This window comes from Notamacropus eugenii, chromosome 7 (assembly GCF_028372415.1).
Source record: "Notamacropus eugenii isolate mMacEug1 chromosome 7, mMacEug1.pri_v2, whole genome shotgun sequence".
Lineage (NCBI taxonomy): Eukaryota > Metazoa > Chordata > Mammalia > Diprotodontia > Macropodidae > Notamacropus > Notamacropus eugenii.
The window spans coordinates 110,482,010-110,500,461 of record NC_092878.1 but is presented as its reverse complement, the minus strand read 5'-3'; the positions used below and the strand labels follow the sequence as shown (position 1 = coordinate 110,500,461).

The 18,452-nt window shown below is 36.9% G+C and overlaps 1 pseudogene; it reads left to right on the top strand.

Annotated features, from left to right (window-relative positions):
• The first annotated feature begins 16,701 nt into the window (after window positions 1-16,701).
• LOC140514577 (S-formylglutathione hydrolase pseudogene) lies at window positions 16,702-18,095 on the top strand (annotated as a pseudogene).
• Window positions 18,096-18,452: the final 357 nt, after the last annotated feature.

The window sequence follows — 18,452 nt, the reverse complement described above, 5'->3', positions numbered from 1 at the left end:
GAACTATGAACTTCACCCTTTGTCCACAACAGCAAGGAATATATAGGTTAAGAGAGAGACTGTCTCAGCCTAGAAATGAAAGAAGTGTCTTGTTTTGGAAATGCAGCCAAATAAAGGAAGTCACTGGCACCCACATGACAAGAAAAAGCAGGATTCAGGGCCCCTCCATGTTAGGAGATTCAGTTTTATCCAGGTGAAGTCCTTCATAGAGGCAAAGGTCTGAATGTGATGCTTAAAGAGGGCTAGTGACCTACCTAGGGTCAAACAAATAATCCATCAGTCAGTCAGCCAACAGTCACTATGCTATGTCAGGGATACAAAATAAAGCAAAAAACAAAACAAACAAACAAACACACAAAATCCAGCCCCTGCCCTCAAGGAGTTCACAAGTTAATAATTTGAGGGTGGAAGGGAAGGTATAAATGTGGAAGCATGACAAGCTCAAGACCATTAAGTGGGAAATGAACAGACGGCTGGTCTGGGAACACACCTTCAGTGGAAAATCTAGGAGAATCCACAGACTTCAATCCATAGAGATAATACCCTGAGGGGCAGGGAGTCCTAAAAAAGTGAGTTGCAGGGTTGATATGATCTTGTAGGATGATGAAACTCCTGAAGACAAGGAGAGAAGTGCTGAGGAGAGAAAGCAGATGGGTAATGAGGAGAGATGACTGGCCTAGGCACTCTCATTAAATGTAGGATCTGGAGGAGTAAGTTTCTGAGGTAAGATGTAAAACCAGATCTTCTTGGCTCCAAATTCAGGATTTTAGCCACTATATCATGCAGGTTCTTGTTTTGGGATAAATTGTGTAGATAACAGAGTTATTGTGGAGTTCTCGATTGATGCTTTGGTTGTCATAGAAAATATTAACAGAGTCAACTATGTGGGGTTTTATTTTCTATAAAGAACATGTGGAAATGAGTGATCTGAAGTTTATTTCCCTATGTAAGAGGTGAACTGACACCAATATCTGCATATTTTCTGCCAAAAGTAACTGTTTTATTCATTTGAACACAACTTTATGCAATTTTGAATCTTTCCTCTCTGAACTGAGGTTTCTCCAAGTACATTCACAAAGCATTTCATTGCCCTGTTGTCCAAACACCAAGGGACCCAAGTTCCCAAAGGTTTTTAGACCAGCAGCTTCATCAATCATTTTGACATCTCCTGGTCTGATCGGAGACCCATAAAAAGTTGTATGATAGATGAAAAAATAGCTCAGTAGAAAACAGTGAAGGATGAAAACTTTGTATTGCCAATATATTGTCTACATACTTGGGTTTTCATGCTTCAAAAAGAAAGAAAAAGAATAAATTGAGAAAATCTGACAAGTAATAAGTGAAAAAAATTGTCTATTTTAAATGTGGAGTTTTTAGCCAAATGTACTTTTTAAAAAACCTATTTATGTCTCTCACTTAAACATGATTTTAATCAACTTTTCTTTATAAATACAAATATTTTTATCTCATACATAGGCACATAATTTATATAATATATTTATATATGTGTATATACATATGTATATATGTTTGTGTACAAAACTTCAAATTTACATCAAGTAGACCATATTATATATTTCAGAATTCATTTTCTAATAAATGTATCTTTATCTATATATCTATGATGCATATCTATATATTTATTGTAAACATATGCATACACAAAAACATACATGTGCATATACATATGTTGTATTGATAACTTTTAAAGTTGTTTCTTTTCCACTCATAAATGAACAGTGATTAGATGCTATTATGGAATAAATAATGTAATAAGAGACAGAAGCTAGTTTCTAGTCTTGGCTCAGCTGTTGCATAAACTCGAGTTAATAAGTCTCTCTTCAATTCAGTTTTCATACCTGGAAAATGAAGGAGTTAGACTAGATCATCTCCAAGGTCTCTTCCATCTTTCAAATAACAGAATTTTAAACTAAAATGTCACATAGCACTGGCTAAATACTGAATTCATGTCAGTACATGAAAAATTTAAAATATTCCATTAAAAACAAGTAAACAAAAACATGTAAAGTGAGATTTGAAACATCTTAGATGTGACACTTTCTAGCCAGTCAAAGATGTCAAGTTTATAGAACTGACTAGTTACCATGGTTGACCAAATGTTTCAGACTGAGATGTGATAAAGCTAAAAGAATGGTCAAGACAATAATATCGGTTACTATGGAAATATAATCTACAAATTTGTCAACTTTGTTCATAAGTAATAACAATAAATAATGTTCTAGGCAGGAGATGGAAATTTTAAAAACATTCAGGGAGAGAAATTGTGCACAAATTTCTAATGAAAGTTCCTTGACTTAAACAAGGGGGTCATAAGGTGACTGCTGCTCCATTGGGAGAAAACTTTGGATGATCCCTTTCTTTAAGCATCATTATATATGATCGAAGAATGGCCCCTTTATACTAGAACTTAGTCTTATGGCCATGGGCAACACATTTATTTATTACTTCTCCAGCTTCCCCATCTATACAATATGGGTAATATAAACTCCTGCCTCAAAAACTCCTGCTTGTTTGGACAATAAAGCATAAAATAATGAATAAAGAACAAAATGAGATGTATATGTAGCATTCTGTAACCTTTTAGGTATTGTATAAATGTCTACTGTTGTTCTTGTAACAGACATCTAAGCAGCTTAGTAGGTAAAACCCCTTTGAAGTCAGGAACACTTTAATTCAAATCTAGCCTCAGACATTCACTTATTAATAATATGACCTTGGGTAAGTCACTTAACCCATCACATCAAGATCTGTAAGATGAAGATAATAGCACCAAACTCCTAAGTTTGTTGTGAGGATCAAATAAGATGTGAAAAAATGCTTGAAAACATTAAGTATGGTATAATTGTTTATTATTATTATTACCATGGCTGCTACTGCTTTTACTACAACAAAGAACCACATTTACGTTACTATCTATTTTCCCTTACAAAGCCATCTAACAGAGTACAATTTAATATGTTCTGAACATTAGTTAAAGAGGTGTTTGTTTGTTTTTGCTGTATTTAAAGTCTGTCAACTGCCCCAGCCCCTACGCATACACACACACACACACACACACACACACACACACACACAAATACAAACCATTCTTCATGTGGATATCACTTGAAGTTAACTCCTTAATTTATTTTTTCCACTTCATTCAAAATTGGTTGTCAATCCAAGGCAACGTCTAGTTTTTAAGTACCTTTATTGTAATGGACAGAGTTGGGGGGCTGGGAGAGTGATTAAAATCCCTGCATGTTTATACTGGTATATTGTTATCTGGAGTGGAAGACTGAGTTCTTTCTCCTTTAAAAAAAAAAAAAAGCTTATGCTGGGTTTTTAGTCACCTTCTCTGAAAGCTTGAAGCTTTCTGGGGATGTTATCATGTATTCTGATGTGGGGCCAGAGCGAAAGGGGGTGGTACAATAGGGTAAAAGCCTGAAAAATAAATGCCCTGGGCTCCAAAAAGGAACTTGAGAGACTATTATTTTAAAACAGTTATTAGACTGAGAAAATAGATCCGAGTGGGAATGGAAAGCATAGTCAAGCTGGAAGGACAAATACCCTTTGATTTAGTGTTTATTTTAATTCTAGTTAAGGTTTTCTTGACATTTCCCTAGGACAATACAGATTTTGCTTGTTTCTGAAAAAAACCAAAATCTTCTTCCACTGACTACACAGTCATTGCTTGTGGGCTTATCTATTAATAGAGTGACTTTCATTACTATCATTCTGTCCCCTCTCAGCTTTGACTTTGCCATATTGATCTGCAAAATGGTCTGTCCAAGGACAATGGCACCATTAATTGCTAAGTGATCTGCAAAACAATTAGGGACCTCCAGGCTGTTGTACACACAGATGATCTGAGCTGTCTACCTAATCAGACATGGTTGTAGCTATCTGAGGACCTGATTGGGCTGCTCAGAGCTGCCTTCCACATCTGTCACTTTCCCAGTTCTCACAATAAACACATGCCATGGCTTAGAGTTCCATAGTCTCCATTGCTAAGAAATCTTTCAGAAAGTTCCTTTATGCATTTATTTGTTGCTGTTGCTATGTGTGTGTGTGTTTGTGTGTGCACATCTTTGAATATGTGTCAGTGTGTAGAAACGGTTCTTTAGAGAGCTTTCAGTTCATATCTGGACATAGGAAATCAATTAAAAGCCCATGAATATAAGAAAAAAAAATTGAATATACTGAAAGGTATAATGAAGTACCAGAAACTGAAGAATATTCAAAAGTACCACATTTGCATCAGCAAAATTTTAAAGTAGACAGTGGTATCTATATCTATAGATTTTCAATTAATTCCAAATTAATGATTAATTATGGATGCTGAAATCTAACCTAAAGCTCACGGTAAATTGAGTGCCAAAGTCAACATTACATTTTATTGGCACTTTTTTCCATCTCCAAAAATGCAGCACATAATCCTACCAGATATAAATGAAAACATACGCCAATCATGCCTGGTTAGGAATGCTGAAAATAATATGTATACTCAATATCTATATAAAAATGATGATTTTAAAACCTAGTTAAATTCAGTTTTAATATCTAATAGAGAAAAATGATACATAATAGGAAAAATGATAATAGGAAAAATGATACATAATGATATGTAACAGGGAATAGACTTGAGATTATCTTGATATATGCCATTCCTTCTATTTCCCTCAGTATTTGTGATATGGATGAGAATATCTGAGAAAAAATGGATTGTTTCCTAGCATAGTAAATTTCAAAATGACATTGCTCTTTTAAATGATCTCCAATTTTAAATGGAAGTTTAACGTTAATGCACTGGGTTTTCTTCTGTGAATTCATAGCACTTACTTGCCACTCATCAGGGACTTAATCTCAGGATCCCTTGTGACACTTATTGAATCTCCATTTCATATTGCTTTTTAATCCTTCATATTTTTTTAAGTTTGCCTCTCCAAGCAGATTATAAACAATTTAGGGAGGAAAGGTGGTGTGTTGGAAAGAATATTGAAATGACAGCACTGAGCTTGGAGTGAAGTCCAAATCTTCCTTCTGCAGGTTACTTACTACCTCTGAGTACTCTTACAAACCACTAACGTCTCTAGCTTTCTCTTTCCACATATGTAAAAATGAATGGATTAGAAATGAAATCTTCTGAGGTCCTTCCTGTCTATGATCCTTCCTATAAGTATGAGGTCAGAAATCATTATTTATTAAACACCCTTCTATGCTCTCAGGGTTTAAATATACCTCAGCCATTAATAGTTAATTGTTGAATTATTGTGCAAATATAATATCACTGATAATATATTAAAGGCTTTCCAAATAGCTTACTCACTACTACATAAGATAGCTAGTAAGTGTGTTATTATCATTTTACAATAATTATTAAAATAATATCTAGAATTTATGTAGTACTGACTATATTGCAGGGACCGTGTCAAGTGATTTAAGATATTATTTCTACTTACTCTTTAATGACATGGAGTAGAAGAAGGAATTTCTGAGTCAGAAAACCTGAGTTAAGAGCTCTGATTTATATTTCTTAACCATGTGACAATGAAAAAGTCAGCCTCAGTTTATTCATGTGTAACATGGGAATAACAATCACATTATTGGCCTCACATGATTGTGAAACTGATCTTCCAATACTAAAATGCACTTTTAATATCATTTGTCTCTAGAAGATTTGTTAAAATTAATTTATTTAACTTTTAACATTCATTTTCACAAAATATTGGGTTCCAAATTTTCTCCCCATTTATCCCCTCTCCCCACCCCAAAACACGGAGCATTTTAATTGCCCCTATCACCAATCAGCCCTCCCTTCCATCATCCCTCCCTTCCCTTGTCCCCATCTTCTCTTTTGTCCTGTAGGGCCAGATAACTTTCTATACCCCATTACCTGTATTTCGTATTTCCTAGTAGCAAGAACAGAACTCAACAGTTGTTCCTAAAACTTTGAGTTCCAACTTCTCTTCATCCCTCCCTCCCCACCCATTTCCTTTGGGACGGCAAGCAATTCAATATAGGCCATATCTGTGTAGTTTTGGAAATGACTTCCATAATAGTCGTGTTGTGTAAGACTAACTATATTTCCCTCCATCCTATCCTGCCCCCCATTGCTTCTATTCTCTCTTTTGATCCTGTCCCTCCCCAAGAGTATTGACTTCAAATTGCTCCCTCCTCCCATTGCCCTCCCTTCCATCCTCCCCCCCACCCTGCTTATCCCCGTCTCCCCCACTATTCTGTATTGTAAGATAGGTTTTCATACCAAAATGAGTGTGTATTTTATTCCTTCCTTTAGTGGAATGTGATGAGAGTAAACCATGTTTTTCTCTCACCTCCCTTCTTTTTCCCTCCACTAAAAAGTCTTTTGCTTGCCTCTTTTACAAGAAATAATTTGCCCCATTCCATTTCTCCCTTTCTCCTCCTCTCTCACCGCTTAATTTCATTTTAAGATATGATCCCATCCTGTTCAATTCACTCTGTGCTCTCTGTCTCCGTGTGTGCGTGTGTGTGTGTGTGTGTGTGTAATCCCACCCACTACCCAGATACTGAAAAGTTTCAAGAGTTACAAATATTGTCTTTCCATGTAGGAATGTAAACAGTTCAACTTTACTAAGTCCCTTATGACTTCTCTTTGTTGTTCACCTTTTCATGCTTCTCTTCATTCTTGTGTTTGAAAGTCAAATTTTCTTTTCAGCTCTGGTCTTTTCATCAAGAATGCTTGAAAGTCCTCAATTTCATTGAAAGACCAATTTTTCCCCTGAAGTATTATACTCAGTTTTGCTGGGTAGGTGATTCTTGGTTTTAGTCCTAGTTCCTTTGACTTCTGGAATATCATATTCCACACCCTTCAATCCCTTAATGTAGAAGCTGCTAGATCTTGTGTTATCCTGATTGTATTTCCACAGTACTTGAATTGTTTCTTTCTAGCTGCTTGCAATATTTTTTCCTTGACCTGGGAACTCTGGAATTTGGCCACAATGTTCCTAGGAGTTTCTCTTTTTGGATCTCTTTCAGGCGGTGATCTGTGGATTCCTTGAATACTTATTTTGCCCTCTGGTTCTAGAATCTCAGGGCAGTTTTCCTTGATAATTTCATGCAAGATGATGTCTAGGCTCTTTTTTTGATCATGGCTTTCAGGTAGGCCCATAATTTTTAAATTGTCTCTCCTGGATCTATTTTCCAGGTCAGTTGTTTTCCCAATGAGATATTTCACATTATCTTCAATTTTTTCATTCTTTTGGTTTTGTTTTGTGATTTCTTGGGTTCTCATAAAGTCATTAGCCTCCATCTGTTCCATTCTAATTTTGAAAGAACTATTTTCCTCAGTGAGCTTTTGAATCTCCTTTTCCATTTGGCTAATTCTGCTTTTGAAAGCATTCTTCTCCTCATTGGCTTTTTGAACCTCTTTTGCCAATTGAGTTAGCCTATTTTTCAAGGTGTTATTTTCTTCAGCATTTTTTTGGGTCTCCTTTAGCAAGGTGTTGACCTGCTTTTCATGCTTTTCTTTTATCTCTCTCATTTCTCTTCCCAGTTTTTCCTCTACCTGTCTTGGCTGATTTTCAAAATCCTTTTTGAGCTCTTCCATGGCCTGAGTCCACAGTATATTTATTTTGGATGTGTGGGATACAGAAGCCTTGACTTCTGTGTCTTTCCCTGATGGTAAGCATCGTTCTTCCTCATCAGAAAGGAAGGGAGTAATTATCTGTTCACCAAGAAAGTAACCTTCTATGGTCTTATTTTTTTTTCCCTTTTCTGGGCATTTTCTCAGCCAGTGACTTGACTTCTGAGTTTTCTTTCCACCATGCCTCCAGATCCACCCAGCTAGTGCTTGGGGTCTGAGATTCAAATGCTGCTTCCTAGCCTTAGGACTTTTGGCGGGGGCAGAGCTGCTATTCAGTGTGGGATTAAGTTCAGGTGCTCAGGTGGGGGCAGGGCTGCCTCAAGGGCTCAGTTCCCTCAGGGGGTTTATGTGGAGACCTTCAACAATGGATCCAGTCTCCTGCCTGCTTGGGGAGCCCCTGTCCGCTGCCACCCCTGCTGCTGCCTCCCAAGAGGGCCTGAGTTATGGGGACACCCCACTCCCCTCTCTACCCGCCAAAGAGACCCTCTCACCAATCCTTGTCACTTGTGGGTGGTGGGACCTGCGTGGCCTGCTGGAGATTCTGTCCCTGAACCTACTCAGATCTGCTCCGCTTGGTGCTGCACGGCCAAGGCAGGGCTGGGCTCTACTCTGGGTCGGGTGCACGACAGACTTTTTGCATCAGGTTTTCAGGGCTCTCTGGAACAGAAATCTAGTCCACTCCATTGTTCTGTGGCTTCTGCTGCTCCAGAATTTGTTGGGAGTTCTTCTTTACACATATTGTATGGGCTGTGGGTTCGGAGTTAGCATATGTGTGTCTTTCTACTCCGCCATCTTGGCTCCTCCCCTAGAAGACTGAACAAGTTCTGTTTTCTTATTTGAAAGTGTCCTGGAATTGTCCAATGTCTCTGTGTCCAACCTGTTAGGATACCTACAAAAAACAAATGACAACTTAATTCAACAAGCATTTGATCAACAGAATTTGATATATTCCAGGTATTTTGTGAAACTCTGGGGATACAAAGAAAGAGAAAAACATTGTCCCTGCCTTTAAGGAGATGAAATTGTAATGGGGGAGAAATACTATAAGCAACTATGGACACATGAGGTACAGCAAATGAGAGGTGATTTCAGAGGAAAGGCACTGGTGCTAGGGACTGGGAGAGGAGGAGAGTGTAAGACTTCTTGCAGGAGATGAGATTTGAATTGAATCCTGGTGGAAAAGAAGAAAACCAAGAGGTAGAAATATTTAGTGAAGAGGCACTGAGTTGAAAGATGGAACATCCTCATGTACAAGGTAGAAGAAAGTCAATGTTATTGGGTCATAGAGTCCATAGAAAGGTGAAAAGAGAGCAGGATAGGAAGTGCTTTAAAAACCAAACATATGAATTCTGGAGGTAGTAGCTGATGATTGGAAGTACATTAAATAGGAGATATTGACATAGTCAGGACTGTGGTTTGGAAAGATAATTTTGGTATTTGTGTAGAGGTTGAACTGAAGTGTGTAGAGACTCAAAGCAAGGGTACCAATCAGCAGGTTATTGCAATAGTCTAAGCATGAAGTAATGAGCAGTTTTACTAGAGGGGTAGCTGTGAGTGGAGAAGAAGCAATGCATAAAATATGTTGTGAAGATGAAAATGGTAAAACAACAGCAAATTGGATATGTAGGGTGAGTACAAATGAGCAGTTGAAGATGACAACTAAGTTGTGAGCCTGGGTAATTGGGAGGATACTGTGCCAATGTGCTTTCAACAGTTGTAAAGGTGTTGGCAAGTAGGGAGGATTTGGGAAAAAAGATAATGAGTTCCATTTCTTATGTCTTGAGTTTGAAATGTCTATAAGACATCCACTTGGAACTATCTAATTCACAGCTGGCAATGTGAAACTAAACTGCAGCAAAGAGGTTAAGATTGGATAAACATATCTGAGAATTATCTGCATAGAGATGCAATTGAACCCAGAGGAGTCATGAGATCACCATGAGTCATGAGATAATATAGAAGAATAGGACTGAAGCAGAACTTGGGGGACAGCCAGATGTAGCAGGTGTAAGTAACATGGTTTAAAGAAAAGGTTGAGGGATTGGAGGTCATGTTAAGAATGAAGAACAAGTCAGGGGTTGGAAGACGGAAGGAAAGAAAAAATGAGAAAAGAGTATGAGGAGTATTGATTGTCCCCATGAAGAAAATGATCATGGATAAAACCCAGACAAGATGAACCCTTTTCTGAAGAATTGATGCTAAAACATCATTATGCCTTAACCCAGAAAGTTGTATTTCATGATTGATAAATTACATTTTTTTATTTGTTTTTTTTTTTTTTTGTCTCTTAGGTTAAAAGGTAACTCAGTGGTCATCTAGTCTAACACTTTACTTAACAGATAATTATATGAACAAAGACATATACGTTGATGTGAGTTGTCCCTTGTCACACGGCTTATTAAGTGATAAATTTAGGACTGAAAATCAGATATTATGACCCTAAGACTAGGAATTTTCCTATTACATAAAGCTCACTATACTTTTACTTTTATCTCATTCTTATCTGACTATTCATAGGGTATGGATAACTTGTAATATTAAATCATGAGAAGGTAGCAACACATTACAAATAAAGACCCACACAAATAGCACATGAGTGATATGCCCAAAGAAATAAATGACTGAAAGAAAACAAAAACACATAAAAACATTTCTATTTTTAGTTAGAGTGAGGGAAATATTAGGAAGAACAAATAAGCACATTTTCTGTGCTTGGCACTATTAGGTAGTAGGGATAAAAGTACAAATAATGAAACAGTCCATACTCTGAGTTTCCAGGGATCTTAAACGTCATGTTGATGTTTACAGATTAGAGTTTTGAGACCCAGAAAGTTGCTAGATCTAGAACTCAAAAGGAACTCAGTATCTTTCTAGTGCAACTCCCTCATTTTGTAGAAGAAGAAAGGTAGGCTCAGAGACTGTAGGTGATTTACTCAAGTCACACATATAATAAGTGTTAGAATTGGTATTCACATGTAGGTCCTCTGATCCGAAGCTCTATAACCATATGTACATTATGTCAAGAAATCTAGAGGAGGTCACCATCACGTGAAAGATTTATGAGATTATATGGAGAATAGTAACATGATAAAATCAGGAGTGGGTTTTTGAAATATGATCATTGGAGGCCATAATCACATTAATGAGAGTATAGTTCCATTTATGTGATTAAAGAATTCATTCTCATCTACCTCAAATATGGCAGGTGAGAGATCACTTTGGTGTCTTTCTCTCTGTCATTTCTCTCAGCCTCTATCTTTACCTCTTTATTAATCTTGCATTACTTTAGAAATACTTCTTTAACCCATACCCTTCATTTATTCCTTCCCTCAAAATGTCTACCTGATCAGATTTTTAACATCTCACATTTTCCAAATCTTGATCTAACTCTAAAACAAACCCATGATTGATTTTATTTTTTTTAGTGATTTGACAGACTATTAAATGCTTTATCAACATGCAAACATTCCCTTTGTCTAAAGGAGTAGAATCCATGTGTGGTGGAATTATGATTAGTTCATATACATAGAGAGGTATTTCTGACATTGAGCTATGGAATTCATCAACCTAAAGGCATTTTTACATTATAAGCTCACTTAATGAAGATACCACTACTTTTGGAGGTCATTAGGACAACCATGGAAGTAATTCTGCTAAAGAGGCCACTAAGGGTCAGAAATCAGGGATAATATTACCAATGCAGAAACAAGAAAAACTGGAGGCAGAGCAAAGATAGCAGAGTAAGAGCAGGGACTTCCCTGAGCTCTCCCCCAAAGCCCTCCAAATTCCTGTAAAAAATAACTAAACAAATTCTAGAGCTACAGAATCCCCAGTATGACAGAGTTCAACAAATTCCCAACCCAAGACAACCTGGAAAGTTGACAGGAAGGGTCTTTCATACCCAGCAGGGAGTAGAGCACAGTTCAGCTTGAGATACACTGCTACAGTCTGGCCTGAGCAGGCCTCTGGGAATTGAATCATTGGTGGCTGTGGCAATTTCCAGACTTGCCACATAAATGCCAAAAAGGTCAGTGGGAAAACTTCTTGGGACCTGGGTGAAAAGAAGTGCACACAGTCTGGCCAGGTCTGACGTCAGGCCCAGGGCAGTGGGGAAGGGATTATAGCAGCAGCAGAGGCTGCTTCCCGAAGTCTGGGCCCACAGATGATGGGGGATCAAGTGGCTGATAGAAAATACCTGAAGCCTGAGACAGTACACCCAGCCCCACTAGAAGCAGAATACTACTTTGACAAAGAGGTAGGAAGTCAAGTGTTTGGCTTGGAAGATGAGTGAACTTGGTAGAAGAACTCAGGCTATAGAATTTTACTTTGGTGACAAGAAAGATCAAAACATGCAACCAGAAGAAGACAACAAAGTCAAAACTGCCGCATCAAAAAATTCCAAGAAAATATGAATTGGTTGCAGGCCATGGAAGAACTCAAAAAGGATTTTGCAAATCAAATAAGAGGAGAGGAAAAATTGGGAAGAGAAATGAAAGTGATGCAAGAAAACCATGAAAATTGAATCAAAGGTTTGCTAAAAGAGACCCAAAAAATACTGAGGAAAATAATGCCACAATTCAGGGCTCAAAAACATTCTAGCAGGCAAATGTGAAAACATGTTTCAGCAAGAAAAACCTTGATTTGAAAAGGGAGATGCACAATATTGCTCTTTAAATTAGCACTACACATCTGTAGAGACCTAGAAGATTAGTCTAGTGTCACTTAAAGGGAGATCACTGCTAGGAAACCTTCTCTTTCCAACTGAGCTATTAAATGAATACATACAAAAACTTCTTCTGAACACTGGAGTTCCGTTTTTTCTCCATGAGTTTTGTTCCTTACAATTGACAGGCAGAGTTCTGAAACTCCTTCTCATAATGCAGAGTCTACAAAATTTGCTTCAACCCTACAAGGACCCATCATTTTCCCAGAAGAATTTCTTCATCAATAAGTATTTTCTATTGAGAAGATAGGAATGGATGTCAACAGACATTTCCTCTGTGCTCCAGAAGAGTTTCACGAGTTGCTGTGGTCAAAACCAAATCATCAACCATTTAAATCAAGTGCATTCCCACTCCTTTAGAATCCAGGTTTCATACTCTTTCTTATTCCATATATCCAGTCAGTTTCCAGACTTTACTTTTGCCTTCACAATACATCTTCTATGTTTTCTTTCCCCTTTCATTCACCTAGTCACATTTTAGTTTAGGTCCTTGTCACCTCTTTCCCTGACTGTTATAATAATCTTCCAACTGGTTTTACCAATTCTGTTCTTTTCCTTCTCCAATTTATCAACAGAGCTGCTTTCCAAAAGTCAAGAACTGACCATGGCAACTCCAATGCTTGCCTATTACTTGTAAAACTAATGGTAAACCTTTCTGTTTATCATTTAAAATTCTTCTTACCCTAGTCACATTCTACTTTTCTAGTCTTATTATATAACTCTCATTTATGAATGGGGCAGCTAGGTGGTACACTAGATAGAGAGCTCGGCTTGGAGTCAAGATGACTCATCTTCCTGATTTCCAATCTGGCCTCAAACACTTACAAGTTGTGTGGTAAGTTACTTAACCCTGTTTGTTTCAGCTTCCTTATCTATAAAATAAGCTGAAGAAGGAAATGGCAAATCACTTTGGTATCTTTGCCAAGAAAACCCCAAATGTGTTCATGAGGAGTTAGACATGACTTAAAAACAACTGAAGAAAACTTCTTTATAAATATCATGGTCTAGTCAAACTGGCTTTCTTCGTGCTGTTCTCACATGGTCTTCAATCTTCTGTGGCTGTATCTCTGTGTCAGCTGAGCCCCAATGCCTGTAATGCACTATTTATTGAGCTCCATTTCTTAGAATTTCTGCTTCTTTCAAGACTACATTCAAGCATCACCTTTTACATAAATATTTTCTCAATTCTTTCAGTCAAAATTATCTTGTATATATTTTGTACATGTTTAGTTATGTACATTTTGTCTCTCACAGAGAGCATAAGTTCTTTGAAAACAAGGGCTATTCTTTTTTCGTTTTTATCTTTTATCCCTAGCAACAAGAGTAGTGACTTACACTTAGTAGGTACTTAATAGATGTTGTAGATTGATTGGTTAATCAGTAGTGATAGAAAAAACATACTGGTGATAAGCCTTGCTTCATTTGGCAAGGCTAGTTATAAGACAACAGACTCAGAGTATACCACTGGGCACAATTGCCTTAGCAGTTCCTGCTGGAGCTTTCACTTCATTAGTACAGTTTCTGAGAAGCCAGGATCACCTCCTCAAAGCAATGGAGCTTCAGGGCAAAAAATGGAGAGTAATCATTCATATCACATCTAACATCATGAATTATATCAGATAAAGTAATATTTAATTCAAATACAATTTGTAGAGAACTTATCCAAACACAAAGCAATGCAACACCTTGGGATTCAGAAAATATTATGCTTCAGACAATAATTCAAAACCACAGCCATAAATTCATTTATGTATTATATATATGAGGAATTCACTGGGCTCCACTGCTTACATAATGGGCAAAAATAAATATTTAGTGGCCCAGAGGAGAAAAGTCTCTGGTTATCCTAGTCAGTTCCCTGATAGAAAGATAACAAAGAAAGAATGTCGATGGACCTAGAGTAAACATTGGATGCTTCTCCCCAGAAACTTTGTTCAGTTCACCCTTCAAATAATCCACTTTTTTTGTCCTTCCTGTTATTTGGACAATAGCTTCTCAAGAACAGCCAATTCAAAGCCCATTTTCTTACTACACCGAGCTTTTGGTACCAGGACTTTGTCAAACTAGCCATCGATCTCATTGAACATTTGCTCCTATATTCGTTGTCATTGTTCAGTCATTTTAATCATATTTAACTCTTCATGACTCCATTTGGGGTTTTCTTGGCAAAGATACTGGAGCAATTTGCCATTTGCTTCTCCATTTCATTTTAGAGATGAAGAAACTAAGGCAAACAGGTTTAAGTGCTTTGCCTGGGGTGATATACAGCTAAGTGTGTCAGGCCAGATTTGAACTCAGTAAGAAGAATTTCCCTGGCTCCAAGCTTGGTCCTCTATCCACTGCAACACCTAGGTGTACATATATCTAAAATTAAGGGCAGAGATGGTCTGGTCACAGGACAGCTCATTGGGAGAGAGAGAATGAAGTAATCCTACTCCCAACAAGCTACTATTCACAGTATTTAATTCGCCACTAGAAGATCTCATTAGTCAATATTTGAAAGCAAATATCCAAATAACTAACAATATTTTTGTCATCATTTTAAAATGCAGCCAAAATTTCTGACAGGAATCATAGATGTAGTTTTCCTCTATAATTTCCCATTTTAATTTAATATTGTTTCAATGGGAAAATGTTCCTTGGATAATCAATCAAGAATCTTATCATTTAAGAGAAGCATCCTAGAATAGCTTTATTCTAGGCTCTTCTTTCTAAAAATAAGAAATGAAATCTTCCTTGAAATCCATCTAGAAATGTTCCAGCAGTGCTTGTTTCTGTAAGATCTTTGTCTCCATGAGTTTAAGGAAAGGTATGTATAAAGATAAAATACAAAATAGTACAGTCATGACATTTTTCACGTGATTAACTTTGACAATTTCTTTTTTAAATGTTTTGCTGTATTTTTTGTTATTAGGCTACAAAAATAACCACCACCGCAACAAAAGCAAACCAAGAGTGGGTGATCCAGTAGGACAGAGACATAACCAAATAAAATATATTTATGCCAATAATAAAAACGCTAAGCAAAAATAATCTGATTTTCATTTTATAGATTAAAGGAAATATGTGTAAGAATCTCACAGCTTGCCCACAATTTTGCCTCTGATTCTCCATCATGAAGCTAGAAATTGTATTTGCCCTACATACAATGGCAGCTGGCAAAATTTGTGAGACAGTGAACCCAATCTTTCCACCTGGGCACTCTGTGACCCAGTACTTCCATGACAGATGGAAGCTTTTCTGTTATTACCTGGACATTATTTGGGGGACTGCAAAAATCATGGACAATTAGAGTGGATGATGTCCACCCAGCCCATTATAATAAGCAGCACCTGTCTAACTGCCAATTTATAGCAAGGAACCCGTATTGGAACTGATGGATTGAGAGTGTGGTTGGAAAGTGCACTTAAAACCAATCAATACATCAGATCAACAAAAGAGCCCCAGCTAAAGGAAAATGACTCCAGTTCATTTAATCTATCTCATTGGCTCACTGCTAACTTACATTCCTATCTTCCTATGTTCAGGTCAGAAATAAATCAATCCTTTCATGCATACAACTTACATTCACCGCTGACTCCAAGAACATAACTCTGTGATGCTAAAACATCTGTGAGAAAATGGAACAATCCTTGTAATTATACAAATTGTTTCTTCAGTGAGATCTTACCATTTAGATGACTTGATGTTTCCAAAAATCTCCATGCCTGCCATAACATGGACCAATCTTATTGTGAACATTGACTGTTATTTTGTTTGTTTGTTTTAGTTTTTCTGGGATACTTTGGATTTTGTTTTCTTGAGAGAGGTGGTTTATGTTTCAGAAGAGGAAGTGAGTATAGTAAGCCATGAAACTAACAGAAGAAATTTTGAGTCTCATTGCAGAAAGTTATGCAGAATTTTTTTTTTAAATGGGGCTAAGAAAAATAATAGAATCATGGAATATTAGCCAGTCTGGACTCTCAAAGTGATTTAAAAATAAACGTGTTTGGAATTAGACCTAGATTCACATCCTAGTTCTTCCATTTAACCTACTCTGTGACGTTGGGAAAGGCTAAATCTCTCGGGGCCTCATTTTCCTCATCTCCAAATTGGGAGGATTAGAACAAATGAGTTATCTGGTCCTTTCCAATTCTATGTTTATGTAATCATGTGATCACATGGTATCTATCAAAAAAAACCCAAACATTTACCAAGCACCTATTATGTGACAAGTCTGAGGGAAAAAGAGGTGGACTATTGATTTATTCAGAATGAGATAGCGTATAGTTATAGTATTTCATTACCTTTCTCAAACATGAATCCTCTAATAATTGGTCCCTCCTTTACGTCATTGAAAGTAAAAAGTACTCCCCACCCCCTGCCGTCTCTACTGCCTCCTGCCTCGAACTAGGATTATACACCTTCTGCTAGTCACCTTGTGTCAGTAAGTGAGAAAACAGTAGCACCTGAATAGCAAAGAAACTATGGCCTTGAAACAGATTTCCAGCAACAAGTGCTTTGAAGGTTTTCAGAAAGTTTATGAGCATGACAGTGTGGAACTAAAATGCAAAATGAAATTTGGAATCTACTTACCACCAAAGGCAGAAACTGAAAAATGTCCTGTACTTTATTGGCTGTCTGGTTTAACTTGCACAGAACAAAATTTTATCACAAAAGCTGGTTATCACCAAGCTGCAGCAGAGCATGGCCTCATTGTTGTTGCACCTGATACCAGTCCACGTGGCTGTAATATTAAAGGAGAAGATGATAGCTGGGACTTTGGTACTGGTGCTGGTTTTTATGTGAATGCCACTGAAGAACCTTGGAAAACCAAATATAGGATGTACTCTTACGTAATAGATGAGCTGCCCAAGCTGATAAATGCCAATTTTCCAGCTGACCCAAAGAAGATATCTATTTTTGGCCATTCTATGGGAGGCCATGGAGCTCTGATTTGTGCTCTGAAGAATCCTGGAAAATACAAATCTGTGTCAGCATTCGCTCCAATCTGTAATCCAGTACTCTGTCCTTGGGGGAAAAAGGCCTTTGGTGGATATTTAGGATCAGATCAAAGTAAGTGGGAGGCATATGATGCTACTCAACTTGTGAAATCTTATCCAGATTCTCAGTTGGACATATTAATCGATCAAGGCAAAGATGACCAGTTCCTTAAAGATGGGCAATTACTTCCTGACAACTTTATAGCTGCCTGTGCGGAGCGGAAAATTCCAGTTGTTTTTCGATTGCAAGAGGGATATGATCATAACTACTACTTCATAGCAACTTTTATTAATGATCACATCAGACATCATGCAAAATACTTGAACGCATAAAGCTGCATATACAAGTAATTTCACAGTTATAAAAGTTACCCTGTAAACTGAACTTTTGAAAATAATTACACATGAAAAATTACTGCCTGTGAACATTCACTTCTAATTTTTATCACAAGCTTGCCACCTTCTGAATGAATATATAAAATCAAGCAGTTAGATTCCTTTTTGTTCCTCATAGATACTCTGATAGAAGACATATCATAATCTACAAGCAGTTTGAAATCCTTGTAAAATTAAGTTTAAAGGATCACAGAATATGTAAATGATTACAGTTGACTATAAAGAATGCAGTGATTTAGATGCATTTGGAGATGTAATAGTAAGTCATTGGTCATTGGGTGTATCAGTTCGTAGAGAATTAAATTATGGAACTGTATCTAAGTAACTGAATAAAGAGATTTTATGAATTGAAAAAAAAAGAAAGTAAAAAGTATTATGTAGTCATATTATCCAGGTATTAAGATGGATCAGAAAAATATGTATAACTTATTTCATGGACCCTCCATGAAGAATGTTTAATTAAATGAACAAGAATTGCGCAGAATGGTCTGAACAAATATGAGATAACAGATCAGTTGAAGTATCAAATTAATTACCAATATGAACTATAGACAAATTTCACTAAACTTGTATGATAACATAAATGACTTGACCTCACATAATTAATTGAAAGAAATAATACTAGAATTTGTCTCAGGACTAAAGGGTCAGAGCATTCCCATTAACTCACACATGTAGCTTTCCAAGAAGTTATGGAATGAACCAGTTATGAATTATGAGTTCATCT